Consider the following 21,124-nt stretch of genomic DNA (forward strand, 5'->3'; position numbering starts at 1 on the left):
CGCGCTTTCTAACGTAACCGGCCCACGGGAACAGTCTGTCCCTTCCAACCGATCTCAGGAGCGGCGCAAACAGCGCGGAAGTCCTCCTCACCTACCCTACGGCCTAAAGGGGTCTTTCGGTGTATTTTCAAAACCAGATCATAGTCTGCGGGGAAGCAGGGCGGGAAAGGCTGGGAGGACTTCTTTTCGCCGCCAGGCTTGCCGCTCCGGGCACATGAATTAGGCCCGAACTGCAGAGTCAAACCCTTCTCCCTAGGTTAGGGTCTCGGGGTGTGCAGGATCAGGAGAGGTGAGCAAGAACTGGGGCGCCCCTGGTCCGGGCGGCGGCGGCGCTAGCGGCTGGGCAGGTGCCCCCGGGCGCGCAGGCTGATTGGCAGGTGCAGGAGTGGGTGGGGAAGGCGGGCCTGGCGCTGCGGGAGGCTGCGGCCCCGCCTCCCCGCCCCCGCCGCGGGACTATCTGGTCCCGGCAGCAGCGATGTCCCCCGGCAGGAATGTCCCTCCTCAGATAATGTTATTTATATCTCTGGGCGGGTCCGCGGCTCCGCAGCACCAGGCGCCCGGCGGCCACTGTGCCAGGAGCCCCGTGCTGCCCTCCTCCCCCTGCGCCGCCGCCCCCGGGCTCGGGGTGGCCGCCGCTTCAGCTCCAGCGCAGGTGAGTCCCTGAGGGCCGCGCGGCGGGAGGGAGCTGGGTGCCTCGGAGCCAGCTCAGGGGAGCACGGGGCCCAGGAGGCGGATGACGCGCCGGCCCTGTGGGGGCCTGGCCCCGGGTGCCAAGCGTGGAGCGGGAGGGGTGCGGAGCCCAGGAGGCCCTGGCGGCTGCTGCAGTCGTCACCCCGGGACGCGGGAAGACGCGTGGGCTTCGCAGGCGCTGGGCGAGCGGGGCGGCGCTAGCTTTGGGAAGCCGGCTAGTAGAGTGTTACCCTCGGGCTTTGGGAGTGGGTTTGGGGTGTGTGTGTGTGTGTGTGTGTGTGTGTGTGTTCTCGGCCGCCTCCCCCAGGACCCTCGCCTGGGAACATGGGGGGCGGGGGTTGCCTATCACCGGTCCGACGACTGCCCGCGCCGGTGCCTTCCGTTGGCTTCTCAACCTCCGGGCGTGTCGGATCCTCTTCTGGAACTTGGCTAGCTCGCTCTAGGCTGCCCAGCGCCAAGGCTGGGAGGACAGTTCAGGGCAGCAGAGGGGGCCGAGCCTTTGGACGTCGGGCGGGACGTGCAGGGTGGCCCTGTGTAGACCGAGAAGGGAAAGATCAAATGTCTCAGAACTATACTTCAAGGACCCCCCTACCCATCCCATTCCCTTTGAGCTCTATTCTCCAAGCGTCTACTGCCCACTCGTACCCTTCGTGCCAGTTCCAACAACTTGGCTCGAAGAAATAGCAGAAAGTGGAAGAAATAAGAGCTTTAACACAACCCTCAAATCCCACCAACTTACCCCGACTTCCCAAAGGGATAATAGCTGCGAGACTTGAGTACAGTTTCCGTGACAACAAGCCTTAGGTAGGGCCTTGATTTATAGCCTATTAATATCCAAACCACTGTTTTCAGTGAGCAATTAGAGGTGCTAGGAGTTAATAACACCCTTAACTCACTGAAGAAACATGGAAAGAAGCCACTGTTTTAGATGCATCCGGCGCGGTGGGATGGGATTATATAGTGACGGTCTCTTTTGCTGAGAACTTCAGTGGGGACAGGATATGGCTGTCACCTCCACGCTAGGAGGCAGCCACGCAAAACCTCTGCCTGTGGCAATCAGGATGTATATAGTTCGGTTTCCAAGGGAGGTTATTCAGACAGCTTCAGAATGAGAGGAGTCTTGGGGGGGGGGGGGAAGAGGCACATTATTTAAGCTGTTCTCCTAGGCTCCCTTTATCTGCACAGATCGCTCAGAATTTTATTCTAAATTCCCTTTTCAACTGCTCTATGACCATGACCCGGGCTAGCCATTTCCTATTTCAGGATCAGACTTACATGCTTTTCCAATGAGCCCTGGGAAACTCTTACAAGTGCAAAATGTTGCTTAATGTATGTGCTGGCTGGATGCTCTGCACCCCCAGAGGCTGGGGAACTAGCTAACAAAAGGAATAGTAAAGTCAGAACAGAGAACAGCCCACCGACCTTGAAATGAACTGACTCCAAAGGCCAGCCGTTTATTCAAAGTGTTTTCAAATTCTACTGTGGAGTAAAGCACAGTTGGAAGGAGATGGACCTCTTTGCTGTTGCACCCCGGTTTATCAGTAACTTGGTGGTAGTGGCTGGGAACGAGCCAGCCCTGTTAATCTTGAGTCCTTGGGAGACACAGAGTCCACTAATGGAATTGAAAGCACCCAAAACCTTCCAGGCATTCAGGCTGGGCCTTGTCACACAGGCATATCAAGTTTTCCGAGTGACTTGCCCAGTAGAGAGCTGGGATACCACCTTTTGCTCCGGTCATTGCTTCTTCCAAGTGTTCTGAAGGTGTCCGTTAGTAGAAACAACGCCTATTGGATTGTTAGCTTGGGGGTAAAGGCATAACTGGAGGCTGACCCCCACCTGCAGTCACATTTGACGAAATAAACACGACTATTTCAGGCAAACTAGGTGTGAGCGAAAGCTTTGAAGTAAAGTCAGTCTGCCACATTTTGGGGAAATAGTAGGTTTTCAGTAAATAGAAAGAGTAATATCTTTCATTTTGTCTATCTTTTATGTATTTGTGGCTGGCTAGTAGTGCATTCTCAGTTAATCTAATGAATGACCAGAGATCTTTTTTATATCGTTGTATTAATTGTCAATTCTGCAAGGTCACTCATACTATCCTGTTTTAAAAGGTGAAGAGACAGGTGCAGTGAGATGGCTCAGTGGGTAGAGGTGCTTGCTCTACAAGCCTTGTCATGGTCCCCACAAAGTTGTCCTCCAGCCTCCACAAGTGCACACGTGCATACATACCATAATAATACATTTTCTTAAAGTGAGGAAATAGGGTCAGGGAATTTAATAACTTGTTGGCATCACATAGATAATGAGAGAGGAGGTGAGGCCAGGATTCGGGCTCCATTGCTGGCTCTGTTGTCTTTTTCAGATTAGACACTCTGCAGGGGATGTGGAATAGCTCGGGAAGATTGGCTGTAGCATTTTCCGTTAAGCGTCACGTTCTTCGTTCCTGGAACCTCGGGCCATAACTGTGCTTGTATCAGAGAAGTTTAAAATACATTGCCTCGGGGGCTGGAGAGATGGCTCAGAGGTTAAGAGCATTGCCTGCTCTTCCAAAGGTCCTGAGTTCAATTCCCAGCAACCACATGGTGGCTCACAACCATCTGTAATGGGGTCTGGTGCCCTCTTCTGGCGTGCAGGCATACACACAGACAGAATATTGTATACATAATAAATAAATATAAAAAAAATACATTGCCTCAAGACAGAATCGAGCATTTATTTGCTCCAAAGTTCTTTAGCCTGGCCTATTATTTTCAGGTCATTGTTTCAAGGACAGAATTATGATTTGGGCAATAGTCAAACACAGATCTAAAAAAAAAAAAACCAAAATAAAACAAAACAGATTTTTCTTTCAGTCCTGGAAGTGGCCGGAGGGTTTGATGATGCATAGGAACAGTGTGGTAGGATGGGGGATGACTATAAAAAATTCATGAGGCAGACAGGGATGGGGTTGGAAGGGACCTTGGAGGTCACTGACTCTAGCCTTCTGTTTATGTGACTGCTTGCTTAAAGACGAGACCTAGCTACCGTCCGTCTTGTCATTTATATTCCTTCCTTCCTTTCTATCATTCTAACCCATTTTTTCCCTGTAGTTCCTTCTCTCCCATGGCAAATGAGGTTCTGTCCATTCACACCACTGAGGTTTCATTCCTTTGGGGGAGATAAGCAAGAACATATTTTAATATCCAATACTTACAGCTTAGTGAGATTCATACCAGGAAAGAAAATGGGGTAGGAAAAGGAGAATATGTTTGTGATAATTAAATGCTAAACTATTCTCTAATTTCCCCATTGCTTGTTAACTCTATAGGTGTTGTGTGTGTGTGTGTGTGTGTGTGTGTATGTGTGTGTATATGTATTCCCACAAAAAGGTATGGACATTCCATTACCTACAGGCAATATACACTCAAGGCAAATATTAGTATGTAACATTTCTGGAGGATGAGAAAGAGCTGTAGGGACTGTCAGGTACCTGTTTGTTTGTTTTTTTTATTTGTTTGTTAATTTTTTTTGTTTCTCATGCATGTGAATATTTAGCCTAAATGTATATATGTGTACCACATGTGTGCCTAGTAGTGTGTGGGGCTGGAAGAGAGCATTGGATCCTCTGGAACCGGAGTTAGACTCTTTCTGTGTGTTGGGAACAGAACCTATGTCCTTTGCAAGACTCTTAACTGCTGGGTCATCTCTCCAGTACTCAGATACCTATTTTAATCTAACCTAATCTCCAAATTGCTCTTGAAGAATATTGTTTCAAAATCAAGAAACAATGTTTCAAATTGTGTCCAAAATCAAACCCTGCTCAAGACATGAAAGGCAGAAAACATGATGAGTGGGAAGTGTGGAGTATTATCAGATACATTTGTTCATTGTCTATGATGCTTTCTTCATCAACCTCCGGCCTTCAGATTAACACTTATCAATTGAGTTGGGAGCATCAGGAATGAAAATAGCTGTTATGTGGGCTCATGAGAAATTTGATTTTATAAAGGTGCTTGGCAGGGAGTCCATGGATACTGGACTCTGAAGCCACGCAGGCAAATGTGGTAAGACGAAAATATGGACAAGGATACTTGCATATGGGTGTTTCGTCTATAGAGCAGTTTGGACTTTTGGTCTTTAGGGGAAGATGTTTTGGGCTACTCTGTTGCAGGGAAGGAACATGGGAGGAAGAGCGCCTACAAGGGCCTGTGCCCTGGGTCATAACTCTGCGTTTGTTGGGGTCATCAGACGCGTGTCTCTCCTCTGACAGCCCCAGGAGGTGTGGGTCTCTTGAAAGGTGGAATTGGAGACCAAAGGAGAATTGAGGAAGCAGTCAGGGGCCTTCACTGCCAGATCTGGCTCCTCTCACCAAGTAGTCAGCTCCCACTCCTGGTGGTAAATATTTAGAAAATGTCATAGCATGTTTCCTTTGGTTGCTCAGCTTATTTCTTAATTCACAGCCGAGCAATCTGAGTTCTCTCATTTTTAGCCAGCCTTAGCTGAGCAACAAATCGCCAGGGGATCACCAGCCTCGCAGCTCCCCGAGTTGAAAGGCTGAAGTGTAGTCACAGACAGAATGCTTTCTCAGTGAATTGTTCGGCTGGCTTCTGACACCCCAGACCACCTCTCATTTCATTCTTCCCTTTTGGTTGCAGGAAGTATTACAAATGCTGTCTTCCTGCTGCCTCAGCAAGGCCCTCCCGGGCTTTGCTATAATGTTTTATTTCCATTATATCGGTGCAGACCTGGCTGAGGGTATAATTAAAGGGCAATTAAAACTCAGACATATATCATGTTAACAGTGGGACAAAAGCAGGTTCCCTTTCTTTCATTTGAATGCTGTAAATGTAGCAAATGAGTAAGAATGGGGCTGGAAGAAAAGACTTTGCACTGAATTGGCCCAGGATCCTGCAGGATATTTATGAAAAGAGGAACAGGGCACCTTGACAGTCAAAGAACAATAATTGCTTTGAATTATAGTCAGTTCTGAAGTTTTCACTATTGGGAAAGCAGCAGAAGCTTGGATAGTCTTGAAAATGAATAAGTTGAAAGTCTTTCTCCTTGTACCAGACATAAATACGGGCGTGTCTCACGTGAGAATCCATAGCCTTTCAGATGAAGTGAGGTGCATTTAAAGTCTTAACTTATGAGGATGGGAGAGCAGTCTGGGACCTCATCCTGTCCCCATGCTCAGCTCTTGACTCTTTCCAGAAGACTCTTGGCTAAGAGTGGTGAATCCGCCTCCCCTTCCATCTTGTTTCCTTGGCAGGGCACAAAGACAAGACAAGACCTTTCCCAACCCTGAGTCAGAAGTCATGGAGACTTCGCAGGAAAGGCCTGAGAAAGCAATTGAGATCTATTAAAAGAGAGCAATAGGGCAGGCACTGTGCACCTCACCCTGGTATATATGCTCAAGGACACAGAAAGGGGGCAGATGGAGGTCCACTCACTAGGAGGAGGTAGACCTGCAAACAAGCAATGGCACAGTAGACTGGGGGAAAATGGTATTCCTAGGCAAAGGGAGATCTGACTCAGGTCGGGGTGTTCAGGAAGACTTTAAAAAGTGTCAAGGGCTATAGGTAAAGAGAGCCCGGGGTGGGCATGGTGCAGGGTTGTAAGTGTGTGGTGCCACACAGATGGGCAGTAGAGCATCATCACATTCCAGAATGAGTAGGTCCATGTGGCTGGAGTGTGACCACACAACAAAGATGGTTTAGGGTTGCTTTGTTGAAGAACTTCAGACGTCCATGTTGAAATCAGTGTATGCTTTCAACTGGAGATGTGTGTGTCAGAGGGACCTGACCAGATCCTTGTTTGGACAAAGCTCTTTAACTGTGGGAAGAGAAAGTGAATTAGAGTCTGGTACAAGGTGCACTTACCCTAAATCAAGGGAGTGATCACTCAGATAATGTTTAGTCCCTTCAGCTTTTAGGATGTCTTGTTATCACTTCATTTTATCTTAAAATGACCACACAAGAATATCTCATTATCCTTCCTTTAGAGTTGGGGGCCTGAGTTAGAAATGTACCCAGTGGTTGATATTGGAACTTCTCTATCGCCCTGTTTCCTAGTTCTATTGCTGGAGCTTGTCTAGGTTCATTCCTTTCTACCGAATATTCTGGACTTTGTGGCCAAGAGAAATTTCTCTCTTCCTTCAGCAGAACTTTCCATCTGAGTTTATTGGTTTTGGAGAGAGGCATAGAGAAGCTGGTGTTAGCATTTACATTCTAACATCGCCACAAAGCCTCAAGGATGGCCCTACAGAGTATACTGTAATGGTGAGGCAAAGCACAAATTAATGGATTACCAGCAGATGCCACAGATAATAAAATGATGGGTTTCTATGCTTGTCGATGCTTTGACTTTTCCAATCCCTTATCCCAAGTTTGCTGTACATCTTTATACTTCTGTCTCATCTGGGACCTCAGAAATCTCTTGTTTTTCCCAGTGATGCCAGCTGCTTTTGGTTTGTACCTCCCTCAACCTCCAAAAGAATATTTAGTGAGTTCTCATTTCCAACAGATTCCATTCTCATTTCCAACAGATTCTAGGCTCAGGGGATACCACAGTGAACATGGGAGGGAAAAAAAGTCTGACATCACGGAATGAATATCCTCATTGGGAGAGACAAGTATTACGTCACATCACCAGGCAGCGGATGGGCAGATCATAATATCGGGTGTGACAGGAAAATTAAGCAGCATGAAGGATGGTGGTGGTGCACGCCTTTAATACCAGAACTCAGGGAGACAGAGGCAGGTGGATCTCTGTGAGTTCGAGGTCAGTCTGGTCTACATAGAGAGATCTAGGACCACCAGGGTTACACAGAGAAACCCTGCTTGAAAAACCAAAAGAGAGGAGGGGGAGGGAGAAAAGGTTCTGTTGGGTGGGATGGTGATAAGCAGATATTTAGATGAAGGAAAAGGAGGTCATGAGGGTATTTGGGTGTGGAGATTCAGGTTTTAGCTTTAGTCCGAGGAAGATAAGAAGTCACTGGACGTTTTGAACAGAAAAATAACCTGTTTAGGTTCGTATTTCAAGAGGTTCTCTCTGGTGTCCAGAGGACTGATTGTGGGGGACAAGGGTGGAAGCAGGGAGCTCAATGAAAATGCCTGCTGTCCAGGTGACAGACAGGCCTTGGGGTGAGAGAGGTGGTACTGTGTTGTTGGGTTCTGGGTGTATTTGGAAGGTAGGGCTGATGGGATTTGGATAAGGAGGGTAAGAAAGAAAAGAATAAATCAAGGATGATGTAATTGTTTTGAGCAAATGTCAAAATAAAAAGATATTGAGATGGTGATACTTTTTTTTAAGTGTAATCCAGGCTGGCCTTGAACTCCAGATCCTCCTGCCTCTTCCTGCTTCAGCAAATCCTACTGGCCTGTGCCACCAGAACCGGCTATCGTGATACATTTTATCAAACATACACGAGTCTATTATTTTGGACTTCGAGTGGGGAGGTCAGAGGACAACTTTTGGGAATCAGTTCTTCCTTTCCACCGTAGTGGGTCCTGGGGATTGGACTCAGGTTGTCAGTCTCCGTGGCAAGCGTTTGTTTCTTTAAGACTCATTATGCAGTTTAGGCTGGTCTTAAATTTGTGATCCTTGTGGCTCAGCTTCTCCACTGCTGATACGGTAGTACCTGGCTGCTAAGAAACTCTGAAGAGAAGGAACTAGAGTAGGAATTGCAGTCCTGGGTCATGCTTTCTGAAGCAGAAGTTCCATTTGCGACTTCCAAACAACTGCCTATTTTATTTTTACTTTACAATTTTTGTAATTGATCTAAGTTGGGTTTTTTTGTTTGTTTGTTTTCTTTTGTTTTTCGAGACAGGGTTTCTCTGTAGTTTTGGAACCTGTCCTGGAACTTGCTCTTTAGACCAGGCTGGCCTCAAACTCACAGGATCACCAGCCTCTGCCTCCCAAGTGCTGGAATTAAAGGCGTGTGCCACCACTGCTCCGCTAATTGATCTAAGTTTTATACTGACTAGTCAATTTTTGTTTGTGGCTTGAGAGGAGATCTCATTATGTAGTTCATAGTTGGGGGGGGGGTCTCAAACTCACAATCTTCTCCCTTTGCCTCCTGTGTACTGTGGTTACAGACATGTGCAACCTTGTTCAGCTGCTTGCTAGTGGTGTCTGATAGATGGTGCTAGTATACAGAGTTAGATTAATGGAAAATGGCCAGGTGATAGCTAACCACAAGGCTCCCTTTCTAGTGGGTTACAAAAGTGCCCTTTCCCAGGTCACTGGATATTGTTCCTTTAGATCAGTGGTTTTCAACCTGTGGGTTGAGACCCCTTTAGGGGCCAAATGACCCTTTCAGGGGATTGCTTATCAGATCTCCTGCATATCAAGTGTTTATGCTATGGTTCACAACAACAACACATTACAGTTATGAAGTAGCAAAGAAAATAATTTTATGGTTGGGGGCCACAACGACATGAAGAACTGTATTAAAGGCTCACAACGTTAGGAAGGCTGAGAACCTCTGCTCTAAATAAAGGACTTCCTGCTATACCCCGATTCATGCTCTCCATCTCTTCAGGTGGCCAGGATGGAACCCAGGGCCTCCTCCCTGTGAGGAAGAACAATTCTACCCCTCAGCCACACACATCCAAGGTGCTTTATCTGCTTGTCAGAAACAAAGGTTTGGCTTTTTGCCCCTGGATGATGAAGAACAGTTATTTCATGGGCATGGCAACCGTGCAATTAAAATGTTTTTCTTCCTAAATGGTGATAAATAAGCTTGATATAAAGTTTCTTATTCGGATAACGTTTAAGTATTCAGTTCAGTGGCAACATTGCATCCACCTTCTCTCCTGCCACCATCTCCATCCATCTCTAGAGCAGTCTCTCATCTTCCTAAACGCAAACACTGTATCCACTAACTCCATTCTCTCTCCTCGCCATCCACAGACGCTTGGGTCGCTTCCAACCTTTGCCTATTGTAAATTGCACTGCTGCGAACACGATATCACTGTGAAAAATGCGTACATCTCCTCCAAATCCTGTTTTTCCTTTTGGCTATATATCTAGAAGCAGAGTTGCTGGATCATCATATATTCTATTTTTAAGGGCTCCAGCTATCCATTTTAATATTCTCTTCCTCTGTTTAATATCTCCAAAGGGAAGAGAGAAAAAAAAATCTATCAATATCATCACGTTGGTGGTCACACCGAACCTAAATATTTTTTGAGATCACTGTCTTTGGGGAATAACTTGTCCAAGCTCCCAAATGTGTCCATAGATCAGTTTGTCTATTTTTAGACTGAAGACACTTAGAGGACAGGTAAGTGTTTATTTTGCTTCACAGACCATGTAGCCAAACTCAGGTAGAGAAGGTGTAAATATTATAGGAAGATGTACGTCAGCCAAGCAGTCTCCTTGAGCCAGGTGATGAGCATCTGGGCCGATTCCAGCTCTTTTCTCGTTCTGTTTGCCCTTGGGCAAGAGCTCCCTCTTTCTCTGACATTCCCAAGGTGTACATGTGTCACCTTAATGTTTATCATTTCCCTCAAATTTTTCCATACAGACTCTTTCAAGCTTACATATTGCCTCATCTGAACCGCCTTGCTGGTGGCCCCTTCCCTTGCTAGGGCTCAGGGTAATCCCTCATTTCCAGGGTACTTTTCTCATTTCTTAGCTATAGGATGAACCATTTGCCATCTGTCAACTTGCCTTCTACACTATTTTCAGGTTTCTTGAGATAGCACACTGAACTCTATCTTTCCTTTTCCTTCCTTTCTTTAATTTTTTCTAGTTTAAAAAAATATTCCTAGCACCTAAAGCACCTAAAACCATCAGGTTGGCACACAGAAGAGAGTGGGTCAAAAATTTTTATTGACTAAAATACAAAAGACTGAATGTTTGACATTATGTGTACCTATGTGTGTGTATGTATCAATTTTATGTATATAGGTATTTTACTTTCATTCATGTCTGTGTATCACATGTATGCCTGGTGCCCGTGGAGTTTCAGACAATTGTGAGCCTCCATGTGGGTGCTGGAAATTGAACCTGGGTCATCTGGAAGAGTGGCTAGTACTCTGAGCCAGTCTTTCCACCCCAAATTAATATATATTTTAGGTTGGAAATGAATTTATAGTAACAATAAGTCAACATTTATTGAAAACTTATGTGCTAGTCTAGATACTATATCTATCTATCTATCTATCTATCTATCTATCTATCTATCTATCTACCTACCTATCTATCTATCTACTTTTGAGACAGAGTTTCTCTGTGTAGCTTTAAAGCCTGTCCTGGAACTCTCTCTGTTTATTAGGCTGGCCTCAAATTCACAGAGATCCACATGACTCCACATCCTCAGTGGTGGGATTAAAGACATGCACCACCCCCGCGCAGTTCATATGTATTTATAATATCATATATGTATTATTATTATCCGAATTCAACAGATTAAAAAAACAAAGTAAAAAAAAAAAGAAGTTAATTTACCCACTAAGATTAAAGCCAGACTTGAACTCACATGTATTTATTCCAAAGGGCTGGCTTAGAACCATTGTGCTTACCCTATTTGGGTGGAGGCTAACATTGCAAGACTCTCAGTTTCAAGGATTCTTTTCTTTAAAGTCCTGCATTTTTAATAGCCTCGAATTAGATAGGTAATTAATTGGACACTTCCACATGCTGCTTTATATTTGCAAGGATTTAACCTCATAGGCTTGAATCCCTTTGTTAGCCTTAAATAAATAATTGATGTTCTGAGTCTTACTTCCGACATGGTTCTTTGACATCTGAGGACAGAGATGTTGATTAGTAGTGCACAATATATACCCGTGGTTGTGAGGCAGCTACAGTAAAGCTGCTTTAGGAAAAGTCAGAATTATTGTTCAGGCAGTGGCTCCCGTGAAGCCCTATAATCCACAAGCATGCTCAGTCTGACACTGGGCCCTGCCTTGGACTCTGCCATCTGGGTTCTCTGTTCTTCTCTTATTATACTTTTAAAAATTCCTTCCTTCCTTCCTTCCTTCCTTCCTTCCTTCCTTCCTTCTTTCTTTCCTTCCTTTTCTTTCTTTTTTCTTTTTTTTGTGACAGGGTTTCTCTGTGTAGCTCTGGCTGTCCTGGAACTCACTCTGTAACCAGGCTGGCCTCATACTCACGGAGATCCACCTGCCTCTGCCTCGGAGTACTGGGATTAAAAGGATGTGCCACCACCGCCTGGCTATCATACTTACTCTTACCTTTTTCTCGGCCCATCCCTTTCTATGAGCTATTAATTGTCGGGGTTGCCAGCATCTGCAGCCTGACCTGGCCTCCGCCTCCCTTCTTAGCCCTAGATGTGCACCACAGCACATAGCTGTTGCCATTCTCCCTGCTGCAGAGCAGCCCTAGTCCTGCTAGTCTGCCGTTTGTTGGTGGCTCCTGTTCTCCCATGTCCCCAGATGAAGACCTCAGCAGCATTTTTTCTACTTCTTCTCGAGCTTTCGCATCCGCCTGGTCGCCAACTTCTGTTTGGTTTTGCTTGCAGAATTTCCAAATTAGTTTCTGTCTCTCAGTGTCCACCGTTACGTTACGTTTGCATAACTGTTTTTCCACCTTTACCTCCTCAATCCATTCCATACCTCACCTTGGAATTATTCTTTGAACTATGAGTCTGATCAAGGCATTTTACAATTTTTGTTTGGTTGGTTTGGTTTTTAAGATAGGGTTTCTCTGTGTAACAGCTCTGGCTGCCCTGGCACTTACTGTAGAGACCAGGCTGGCCTCGAACTCACAGAGATCTGCCTGCCTCTGCCTCCCAAGTGCTGCAATTAAAGTCATGCACCACCACCACCCGGTCATTTTACTGTTTTATAGTTCTTAGGTTCTCCATTGCCCCCAAGCACAGTATAAAGAGGAAAGGCTATGACATAACTCACTGATAGAGACTTACCTAACTTGAGTTCAACTCCCATTGAGGAAATAGAGTTCAGCGGAACAGCAGACCCATCTCCTCTCCTTTCTCCACTCTGGAGGCCTGCGACTTTGCTCAGCTTGAGATATATTCTCATACCTCTGTGCCTGGGTTTCTTCTGCTGTCTGTCTAGTCCTGGGATGCCTGTCCATCTTTGTTAGCCACAGACTCTGTCTGTTGTGCACCTGAAGACACCACTCAGATAAAACCCTCAGGTCAAACTGTGAAAATTTCCGGAAGCCTCTATCTCTCTGCCCTAACTTGGGGAGACATGTTTTTCTCCCCTGTTGGTTCTTAACACTGCTCGGTCATGTGTAAGACTCTGCTAGGTTACGAGTTCCTTTGTAGATTGGACAAGTGTCTTGTTCCCATGGAGACTCCAGTGCCTGGTTCACTCCCGGGCTCATGCATGATAGTCTAGACCTGCTGACTGAATTGGGTAATGGAGGAGCTTTCTAGAATATTCAGCTCTGTGCTAAACCAAAATAGGCACCCGCAGCAGTCTCTGAAGATGGGCTAATGGAAGATACTAGCTGTTCATGAATGGGGCTGAGGGTGAGGACTGTTGAAGCTGTCAGTGGAAGCTCTTCCCACCTCTGCCTCCTCCAGCTGCTTTCTCCGCATTGGAAGGAAAAGGAGCAGCTGATTTTAACAGGCATCATCAGAACACGTCTGTTGCTAGAGAATTTATTCATCCAGCATTCAGTCCCTCCCGCCTCATTTTTCAGTGGATGCTTGGTGCTGACCCCTAGACCGCAGTGATGAAAGGCTCTTTGATGATTGTTTCCGTTGCAACCATATCATGTTGGTCTTAGAAGGGGAAAGAGCTAAGAGAAACATTTCAGGAAAAAGCAAACAATTCTCCAACATGCCTGTATGGAATTTTTGATTTTCTGGGTCCATGCAACCTGCTTGGCTGTTTGCTCGTCTTATACACACAAAGTGGAAGGAAGCTGTGTTGTATTATAGTGCTTACTTGGTTGGTTTATTCTGCTCTTTCTGCCTTCCCCATACAAACTGAGTTTCACCAGTGGCTGGGCTCGCTAGCATTCCGCTTGCTCAGGCCTTTGAGTGTGTTTTGTTTCTTTTAACAAAACTCTCTGTCATGGGCACACTCCTACTCTTGCCCCAATCTGTGCCCTGTGACAGATAGGAGCTGGCGTTTGAATGCCAAAGTCAGTGAGTGGAGTTAGGATGCCTTTGTAAATATGTGTAGGGTCTGAGATGAACTGGTCAACAGAAGGCCCTCAAAGACTTTGGAAAGTTGTCCTCGGGATAAAGAAATACAGAGGACAAAGTCAGACTTTGTGATGGAGTCTTGGGGGCAGAGAGGTCAAGAAGGGACTCAGCCAGGGTAGTTGGCTAGAATCTCATTGCGTTCTGAGGGGCATAATAGTGAAGCCAGTGATAGATAACAGTCAACACCCTTGATAGGGTGAGAGTAGACTAAGCTCCGAAGCCATGAAAAACAGTGATCGTCCTGTTGGGACACTAGGAGCCACAGCAGAGGTCACTGGTGGTAGTCTGGCTGCTGGTGGCTCGGTTGTATGCCTTTTGAAGGACCAATCCTTTGTATGTTTGGAAATGGTTTCCATTGTAGTGTTCTGGTTGCTCTCTGGTCTCCCGTCTCGTATGAATTCTGGGCTCCTACATAGAGAGCTGGTATATCAAGTTTGCCTTTCTATGTGTGCTGACTGAAACGGTTGGGCCGGAAGAGGGTCCTTCGCTGTGTGGACTGAGAAGAATGGAGGTGTTTACAGGTGCGGGAAGTGAGGTACCATCCTAGGACCCACGCCAAGAACCCTGGGAGAGGAAGTAAGTATCCTCCAAGACAGAAACCTGTACCTACGAGGACAAACCAGGTCATTTGCATTGCAAAACTGGGTGAAGTCACTTTGCCCAGAGACTGGAAAAATACTCAGCTGGTCTATTCCAGCTGGGCTCTTCTTGCTGGGGCTGCGTGAGCTCAGGGGGTGTGTACAGTACGCAAGTTAACACGGTTCGGCACTCTGAATGTAGCAATTCCTCTGGCAGCCTGGGCTCGGCTGCTCTCACTGCTTCTGACCCAGAAAACACTCGGAAAATGACTGCAGTGAAGCTCTCGGCTCAAGGTGAAGCTCCCAGTCCAGGTGGGGGAGGGATGCAGACCTGCTCCCCAGGGTGGAATGCTTCCTGCCTCTGCTGGGAGCCAGCTTTGTTTATACTGTGACCCAGAGGAAGTCATTTTACATCTCACCCTGCTTCCACCAGCGAAGAGCGCCTTATGCTTGTTTTGCATAAGCCTTGCGCCTCCTCTGCAGAAGAGACGCGGAATGAATCCGGAGCTAACAACTCCTGGCAGTCGTACGTCTTTGCAAACGGCTGAGTCTAGTGAGCAGTGCCTTTGGATGGCAAGCGATCATTTCAAACTACACTCGGTTTCTGTCTATAAAACAGCAGGGAGGCTTTTTCATTGAATTGCCAAGAGGATGGAGAGGAAGTTGCATCTGCATTGCTTCTTTCAAAACCTGATGCGTGAGGCAGCAGAACTCCTCAAAGAAAGATGTAGGTGGATACAATGTATCAAAGCACCTTGTCCACACATCAATAACTCCAGAACCATCCCTGGAAACATCTGATTCCACTCTTTAGGTTCTTTTTGTTTGTTTTGTGTGTATTTTTTAAAGTTTCATATTTTTTGCAACCCCCCCCCCCCAGGGTTTCTCTTTGTAGCCCTGGCTGTCCTGGAACTCACTCTGTAGACCAGGCTGGCCTCTCACAGAGATCCGCCTGCCTCTGCCTCCTAAGTGCTGGGATTAAAGGTATGTGCCATCACTGTCCAGCACAAACTTATTCTTTTTAATTTTATGTGTATGGGTGTTTTACCTGCACGTGCGCCTGTGTATAACGTGTGTGCCTGGTGCCCACGGAGTCCAGAGGAGGCATCAGCTCTCCTGGAATTGGAGTTCCAGAGGGTTTGAAGTTGCCATGTGGTTGCTGAAAATTGAACCTGGGTCCTCTGCAAGAGCAACAAGTGCTTCTAACTACTGAGCCATTTTTGGCCTCTTAATGTAAAATATTTAATAAAAAGGGATGTAGTTTGAAATCGCCAAACACGTAGAACTCTTTGTTTTATTTTTTTGTTTTGTCTTTTGTTTGTTTGTTTTTGTTTTTCAAGACAGGGTTTCTTATGGAACCCTGGCTCTTCTGGAACTTGCTCTGTAGAGTAGGCTGGCCTTGAACTCTCAGAGATCCACCTGTCTCTGCCTCCTGAGTGCTGGAATTGAAGGCGTGCATCACCATTGCCCGCTTGTCTTAACAATTTTTAACATTTGTTTGTTCATTGGTGTGTGTGTGTTGGGTGTTGCTCATGCCACTGTGCTCATGTGGAGGTTAGAGGACAACTTGTATGACTGACTTCTCGCTCTCTGTTCTGTGGCTCCAGGAACTGAACCCGATGGTCAGTCATGGTAGCAAGTGACTTTCTTTACCTGTCAGTCCATCCATCTCTCAGGCCCTGTGTCAGACCCTGCCTATACTAGGTTTATTTATTTATTTATTTATTTATTATGTATACAATATTCTGTCTGTGTGTATGCCTGCAGGTCAGAAGAGGGCACCAGACTTCATTACAGATGGTTGTGAGCCACTATGTGGTTGCTTGGAATTGAACTCAGGACCTTTGGAAGAGCAGGCAATGCTCTTAACCTCTGAGCCATCTCTCCAGCCCTAGGTTTTTTTTTTTTTTTTTTTTTTAGAAATTATAACATGAGCAGATGCCCATGCTGAAAAGGAGTCCAACAGTGCAGAGTAGTACAAATGTTTCACTCGATACAACCACTACCAGCAAATTCTTGTATAGCTATAGATTTGTGAATATTTGTGTAGGTGGATGTCTGTGTGCACACAAACATGTGTGTGTGTATGCACATGTGTGTGCGTGTGTTTGCGCATGTGTGTGTGCGCGTGTTTGTGCATGTGTGCGTGCGTGTTTGCACATTATGTGTGTGAGTGTTTGTGCATGTGTGTGTGTGTGTGCATGCGTGTGTGTGTGTGTGTGTGTGTGTGTGTGTGTTTGTATACATACTCCTTCTTCTTTTTGTGAGACAGGATCTCACTGTGTATCCCTGACTGGCTAGAACTCATTCTGTAAACCAGACTGGCTTTGAACTCAGAGATCTAGAGATCTGCCTACTCTGCCTCCTAGGATTAAAGGCATGTGCCACTCCTGGCCCTATGTATTCATTCTTAACAGTCCATGGTATGTTAAGATCCTGCTATGTCTTTGTGATAAATTTTGTCCCGTAAGCAGGACTCTAGAATCTGAGTCCTAGATTATTGATGTTGAAGTAAGAATCTCTCATTTTAACAGTATCCAAGAAGGAAACCTCTGACAAGGTCACGTGGCCCACACGGTTGGAGAACTCTGAATTTCTGCTTTCCTTTGTTTCTGCCACTAACTCCTAGTTCGCTAGTTCCTGCTCCTGGGGCCTGCGAGGAGCTTCAAGTGCCTTGACTCCTCGCTTCACAAGACAGGAGAATGAGATATCCTCATTTCCATTTTGCTGATGGAGTAACTGAGTCTAGGTCAAGTCATGTCTACCTGAGGTCACACCGTCAGTTGAACGCCAGACTCCTGATATGTAAAGAGCAAAGCATTGAAAATCTAGTTCCTTCACGCTGGCTGTTTTCATCGTAGCTAGTAGTTCACCATGAACACAGCAATGACATGGAGAGCAAAATATCAAGGGAGCCAAGACACTTGATGATTAGAGCATGTGAGACAAGCAGCCATTCTTCAGACACGTGATCCTCTGGTGTGCGCTAGGCCGTGTGGGAAGGACAGAGGTGACTGAGGTACAGTCCCCACTCTTGAGATGCTTGTGGCGGAATACAAAGCAGAGTCAGGCAAGCACTGTGGCGGGGCTGCAGCGTGCTCCACGGTGCCAGGAAGCTAAGCCTGGTTTGGGCTAGAGACTCAGAGAAGGCAGGCTTTGCCAAAGAGAAGCCATCTGCATTGGCCTGAGAAACAAGTAGGGGAGCTGGCATTTAATGGGTCAAATGGAATCTGGTTAGTATGGGAGACACTGGCCAAGGATGAGTGGAAAGAGCTTATAGATCCTTGGGATAGCATCAAGATTTTTTTTTTTTTTTTTTTTTGAGACAGGGTTTCTCTGTAGCTTCGGAGCCTGTCCTGGAATTCACTCTGTGGACCAGGGTGGCCTCGAACTCACGGAGATCCCCCTGCCTCTGCCTCCTGAGTGCTGGGATAAAAGGCATGCGCCACCACCTCCTGGCTAGCGTCAGGATTTTAGAGAGCTTGTTTTTGAGGCGTTAGTAGAGGAGCACAGCCACTCACACCCTTGACAAAAGAGTGAACCTCCTTTATCAGAGAAGTCATCCTCTTCCGAACCTGTGAGGGAGGAAAGAGACACCGCATAGCCAGCCAGAGCCGTGGAATCAACCCTGATGGTCAATTGAGTGACAGAGGTAATGGTCAGATCACCTTCGCATCCACTGTGGAGTTTTTAATAGGGGTTGGGTGTGTGTTAGGATGTCATGGAGAAATATAATGAGGGCTCAGGAGACTTAAACTGGGGCAGAAGGACTGGCACAGAAGAAGTGAACATGAGCTCCCGAAAAGCAAGTGTCTGGACTTCTGTTGGGCGTAGGTCCCACTGTCTGTCTTTATAGTCTTCATTGCATCAAGGACCAAAGGGTACAAGCTAGAAGTGTCTTATATTAAACATGTTTTGCCATCCAAAAATACCTGAAAGAACTGGGCATAACGGCACACACCTGTAATCCCGGCACTAAGGAAAGAGAAACAATAGGATCAGGAGTTCAAGGCTAGCCTGTGCTCATCTTTAAAAACCCAAACCAAACCAAACAAAACAATTTTTTTTTGGAAAAGATTTTCAAATTTTTCTTAATTTTGATTTTGCAGTATTCATTTTGCTGTCAAGGGAGTCCGTCCCGACCCTTCTAAAAATACATTAAAAGCAGGTTTTTATTTTTACTAGTGTAGGATCACTTTAGAAGGGGATCCGAGGAAAACATGAGCCTCACGGAAGGCTCGAACTTGTCGCGCAGCCGGTGGTGAGGTGGTGGGAGAGTAGCTGAACGGTCAGTCCTCTAGCTATGGTTTCCAAAAGCTTGGCATTGCTAACTTCTGGAGGTTTAAGCCTAAACAAAGTCAGTATTTCTGGGCATTGGGAGAGGATACAAAGACAGAATTCACTGTTGACATGTTTGGTGGGAAATCTCAACAGTGTGTGCCTGGGGAGCTGCTACCATGAGTCTGGAGTCAGGGAGAGGCTGCAACAGGCTGAGCCTGCGGTGACCTTCGAGAAGGCAGCGGAGAAGGAGCTACATTTGATTATTAGGAATTCCAGAGTAAAAGCCAGAGGGATTTCCAGCTGCTTTTCTGTAAACCTGATGGAGGAAGAATGTGTAAGACAGGTCAAGGGAAGTTGGGTGGGGGGAGCAAATCAGATGTAAAGGCTACTAGCCGCGGGCAAAGGGTCAGTGAACGGCGTTGGGGGGCGTGGGGGTGGAAGCATCAGCGGAGAGGAAGCCCGTCAGCTCACAGTATATGGCTCTGCTGTAGATGGAGCCCCTACCGCTTGGCAGGTGGCACAGTAGTAGGAACAGCGTGTGGTGGGTAGCATGGTTGGTAGCATTTGTCAACAGACCAATGGGCTCCTGTTCTCAGCATCCTGGGGAGGGTTTCTTTTTTCTTTTTCTTTTCCTTTTCTCCTTTTGAGGGCTCCATTGTGAGTCATTTGAAAAAGAAGGTAATGTGTTAAGATTCAAAACACAGTTAGCTGGCGAACCATTTTCTCTATCACGTATCTGCACCTACCTAGGCATTCGCCCCACCCCCTTCCAGGATCCCTCTCTTCCACCTGTTCCTCCTGAAACTGCAGGCATGTACACTTTTACTGGGGCTCATCCCGAGCTGCTCAGTGTTCTGTAAGCTGGATGAACATATGATGATCCTTTAGGGGAAACAAAGGGGCTCATTCAACGAGTGGCTGAAAGATGAGTCTCCTGGTGGCTGGTGATAAGAGAGATCCTGTTTCCTGCTAGCTCTCTGGGTGTGAATACACTTTCTTTGCTTGGTCCTGTCGCTGGAGGAGTTCCCTCTTGCCTAATGAACAGGGGGGCTCTCTGTTAAGAAGCCCAGCTCCTAGGAGCTACCCCAAATTCTGTTCTGGGGAAAGAGAAGAACCCAAGTATCAGGCCATAGTTGATGTAGTTCTTAGTTTCTAGGAGTTGAAAGTATTTTGTTTGTGGGGAACATTAATTCCTTTACGTTTGAGGCTATTTTATCCTTTTCTCATTAAGATGAGGCAGGAGTCACTTTTTTATTGGTGACTTTTTCAGGAATCCTTCTTTTGACTACTGATGTGACACTAAGTTTTACTAATGTAAAATACACTAGAAACTACATATATAGAGATCATTAAAAAATAAAAATTGGCATCATTTACCTTCCCTATCCCTAAATTATTATCATTACTATTTTTCTTTTTCTTTCTTTTCTTCTGTTTTGTTTGTTTGTTTTGTTTTTGTTTGAGACAAGGTTTCTCTGTATAACAGCCCTGGCTGTCCTAGAACTCACTTTTTAGACCAGGCTGGCCTGAAACTCCCAGAGATCCGCCTGCCTCTGCCTCCCAAGAGCTGGGATTGAAGGTATGTGCTGCTACCACCCGGCACATTATTTTATTTACCATTGCATAAAGGTCATCTTTCTATGTAAGTATAACTATAGATCTACTTTCTACCTAATTGTTCTGTTGTATAGAAGAGCCAAGCTTCATCAGCCCATGCTGATGTGATGTCTACTTGGATCGCTTTAGTTTCCTTTTGGTTTGGTTTTAACGAGTAATATGGAACAGGTCTTTGATTGATAGGGGTGGGCGTGGCTTGTCTTGGCTAGGAGGGCTTAGTAAAATGTTTTATTGAGGAAGGAGAAAGCTGATCTGTACAATCCCGCTGTTCTGTCCCCACAGGCAAATTAAAAAAGACTTTTCCTGGGGCCCAGGGGAGTCCCTGCCCCTTCTCCCAGGCAGGAGCCAGGCATGGACTTTTTCTTATAAAGCTTCCTTAGTCCAGGTGACCTCATTTTGCCTGGCTTTCCTGTCCTCCCACCTGCCTGCTCTTGCTGACTTGGTGTCCCCTTACTCTCTAGCTCCTTCCTCATGCCCTGTTCATCTGTGGGTGCCTGGGTTTGGCTTACCAGCCTATCCCTCAGTGAGGCCTCCCGCTGCCCATGGGTGCCTGGGTTTGACTTACCTGCCCATCCCTCAATGAGGCCTCCCACTGCCTCCGTTCCATCTCTTTTTTACCTCTACCTGTATTTCTTGATTTCTCCAGAGGGTGCCCTTGTTAGAAACTGGTGGCTTCTCCCGCAGTCTCCTCTGTAAAAACACATTAAACCGCTGCTTCCCCACATCACCTGCCCTGCCTTTTAAAAGATTTAAATAAAAGTCCAGCCTAAGGCAGCTGCCCGAGCGAGCAGCCTCCTTGTCTGCGGTCACCCAGCACTCCTCGCCC

General features: G+C 46.3%; 1 protein-coding gene across 1 annotated transcript in view; it reads left to right on the plus strand.

Annotated features, from left to right (window-relative positions):
- The first annotated feature begins 455 nt into the window (after positions 1-455).
- The window catches only part of Sptb (spectrin beta, erythrocytic), a 123,694-nt gene continuing 103,025 nt past the window's right edge, over positions 456-21,124 (plus strand). Inside the window, exon 1 of the mRNA XM_038335760.1 lies at positions 456-652. The gene's annotated coding sequence lies outside the window, so the exon portion shown is untranslated. The remainder of the gene's footprint in view (positions 653-21,124) is intronic.

The sequence above is a fragment of the Arvicola amphibius genome, chromosome 7 (assembly GCF_903992535.2).
Source record: "Arvicola amphibius chromosome 7, mArvAmp1.2, whole genome shotgun sequence".
In the NCBI taxonomy this organism is placed as follows: Eukaryota; Metazoa; Chordata; class Mammalia; order Rodentia; family Cricetidae; genus Arvicola; species Arvicola amphibius.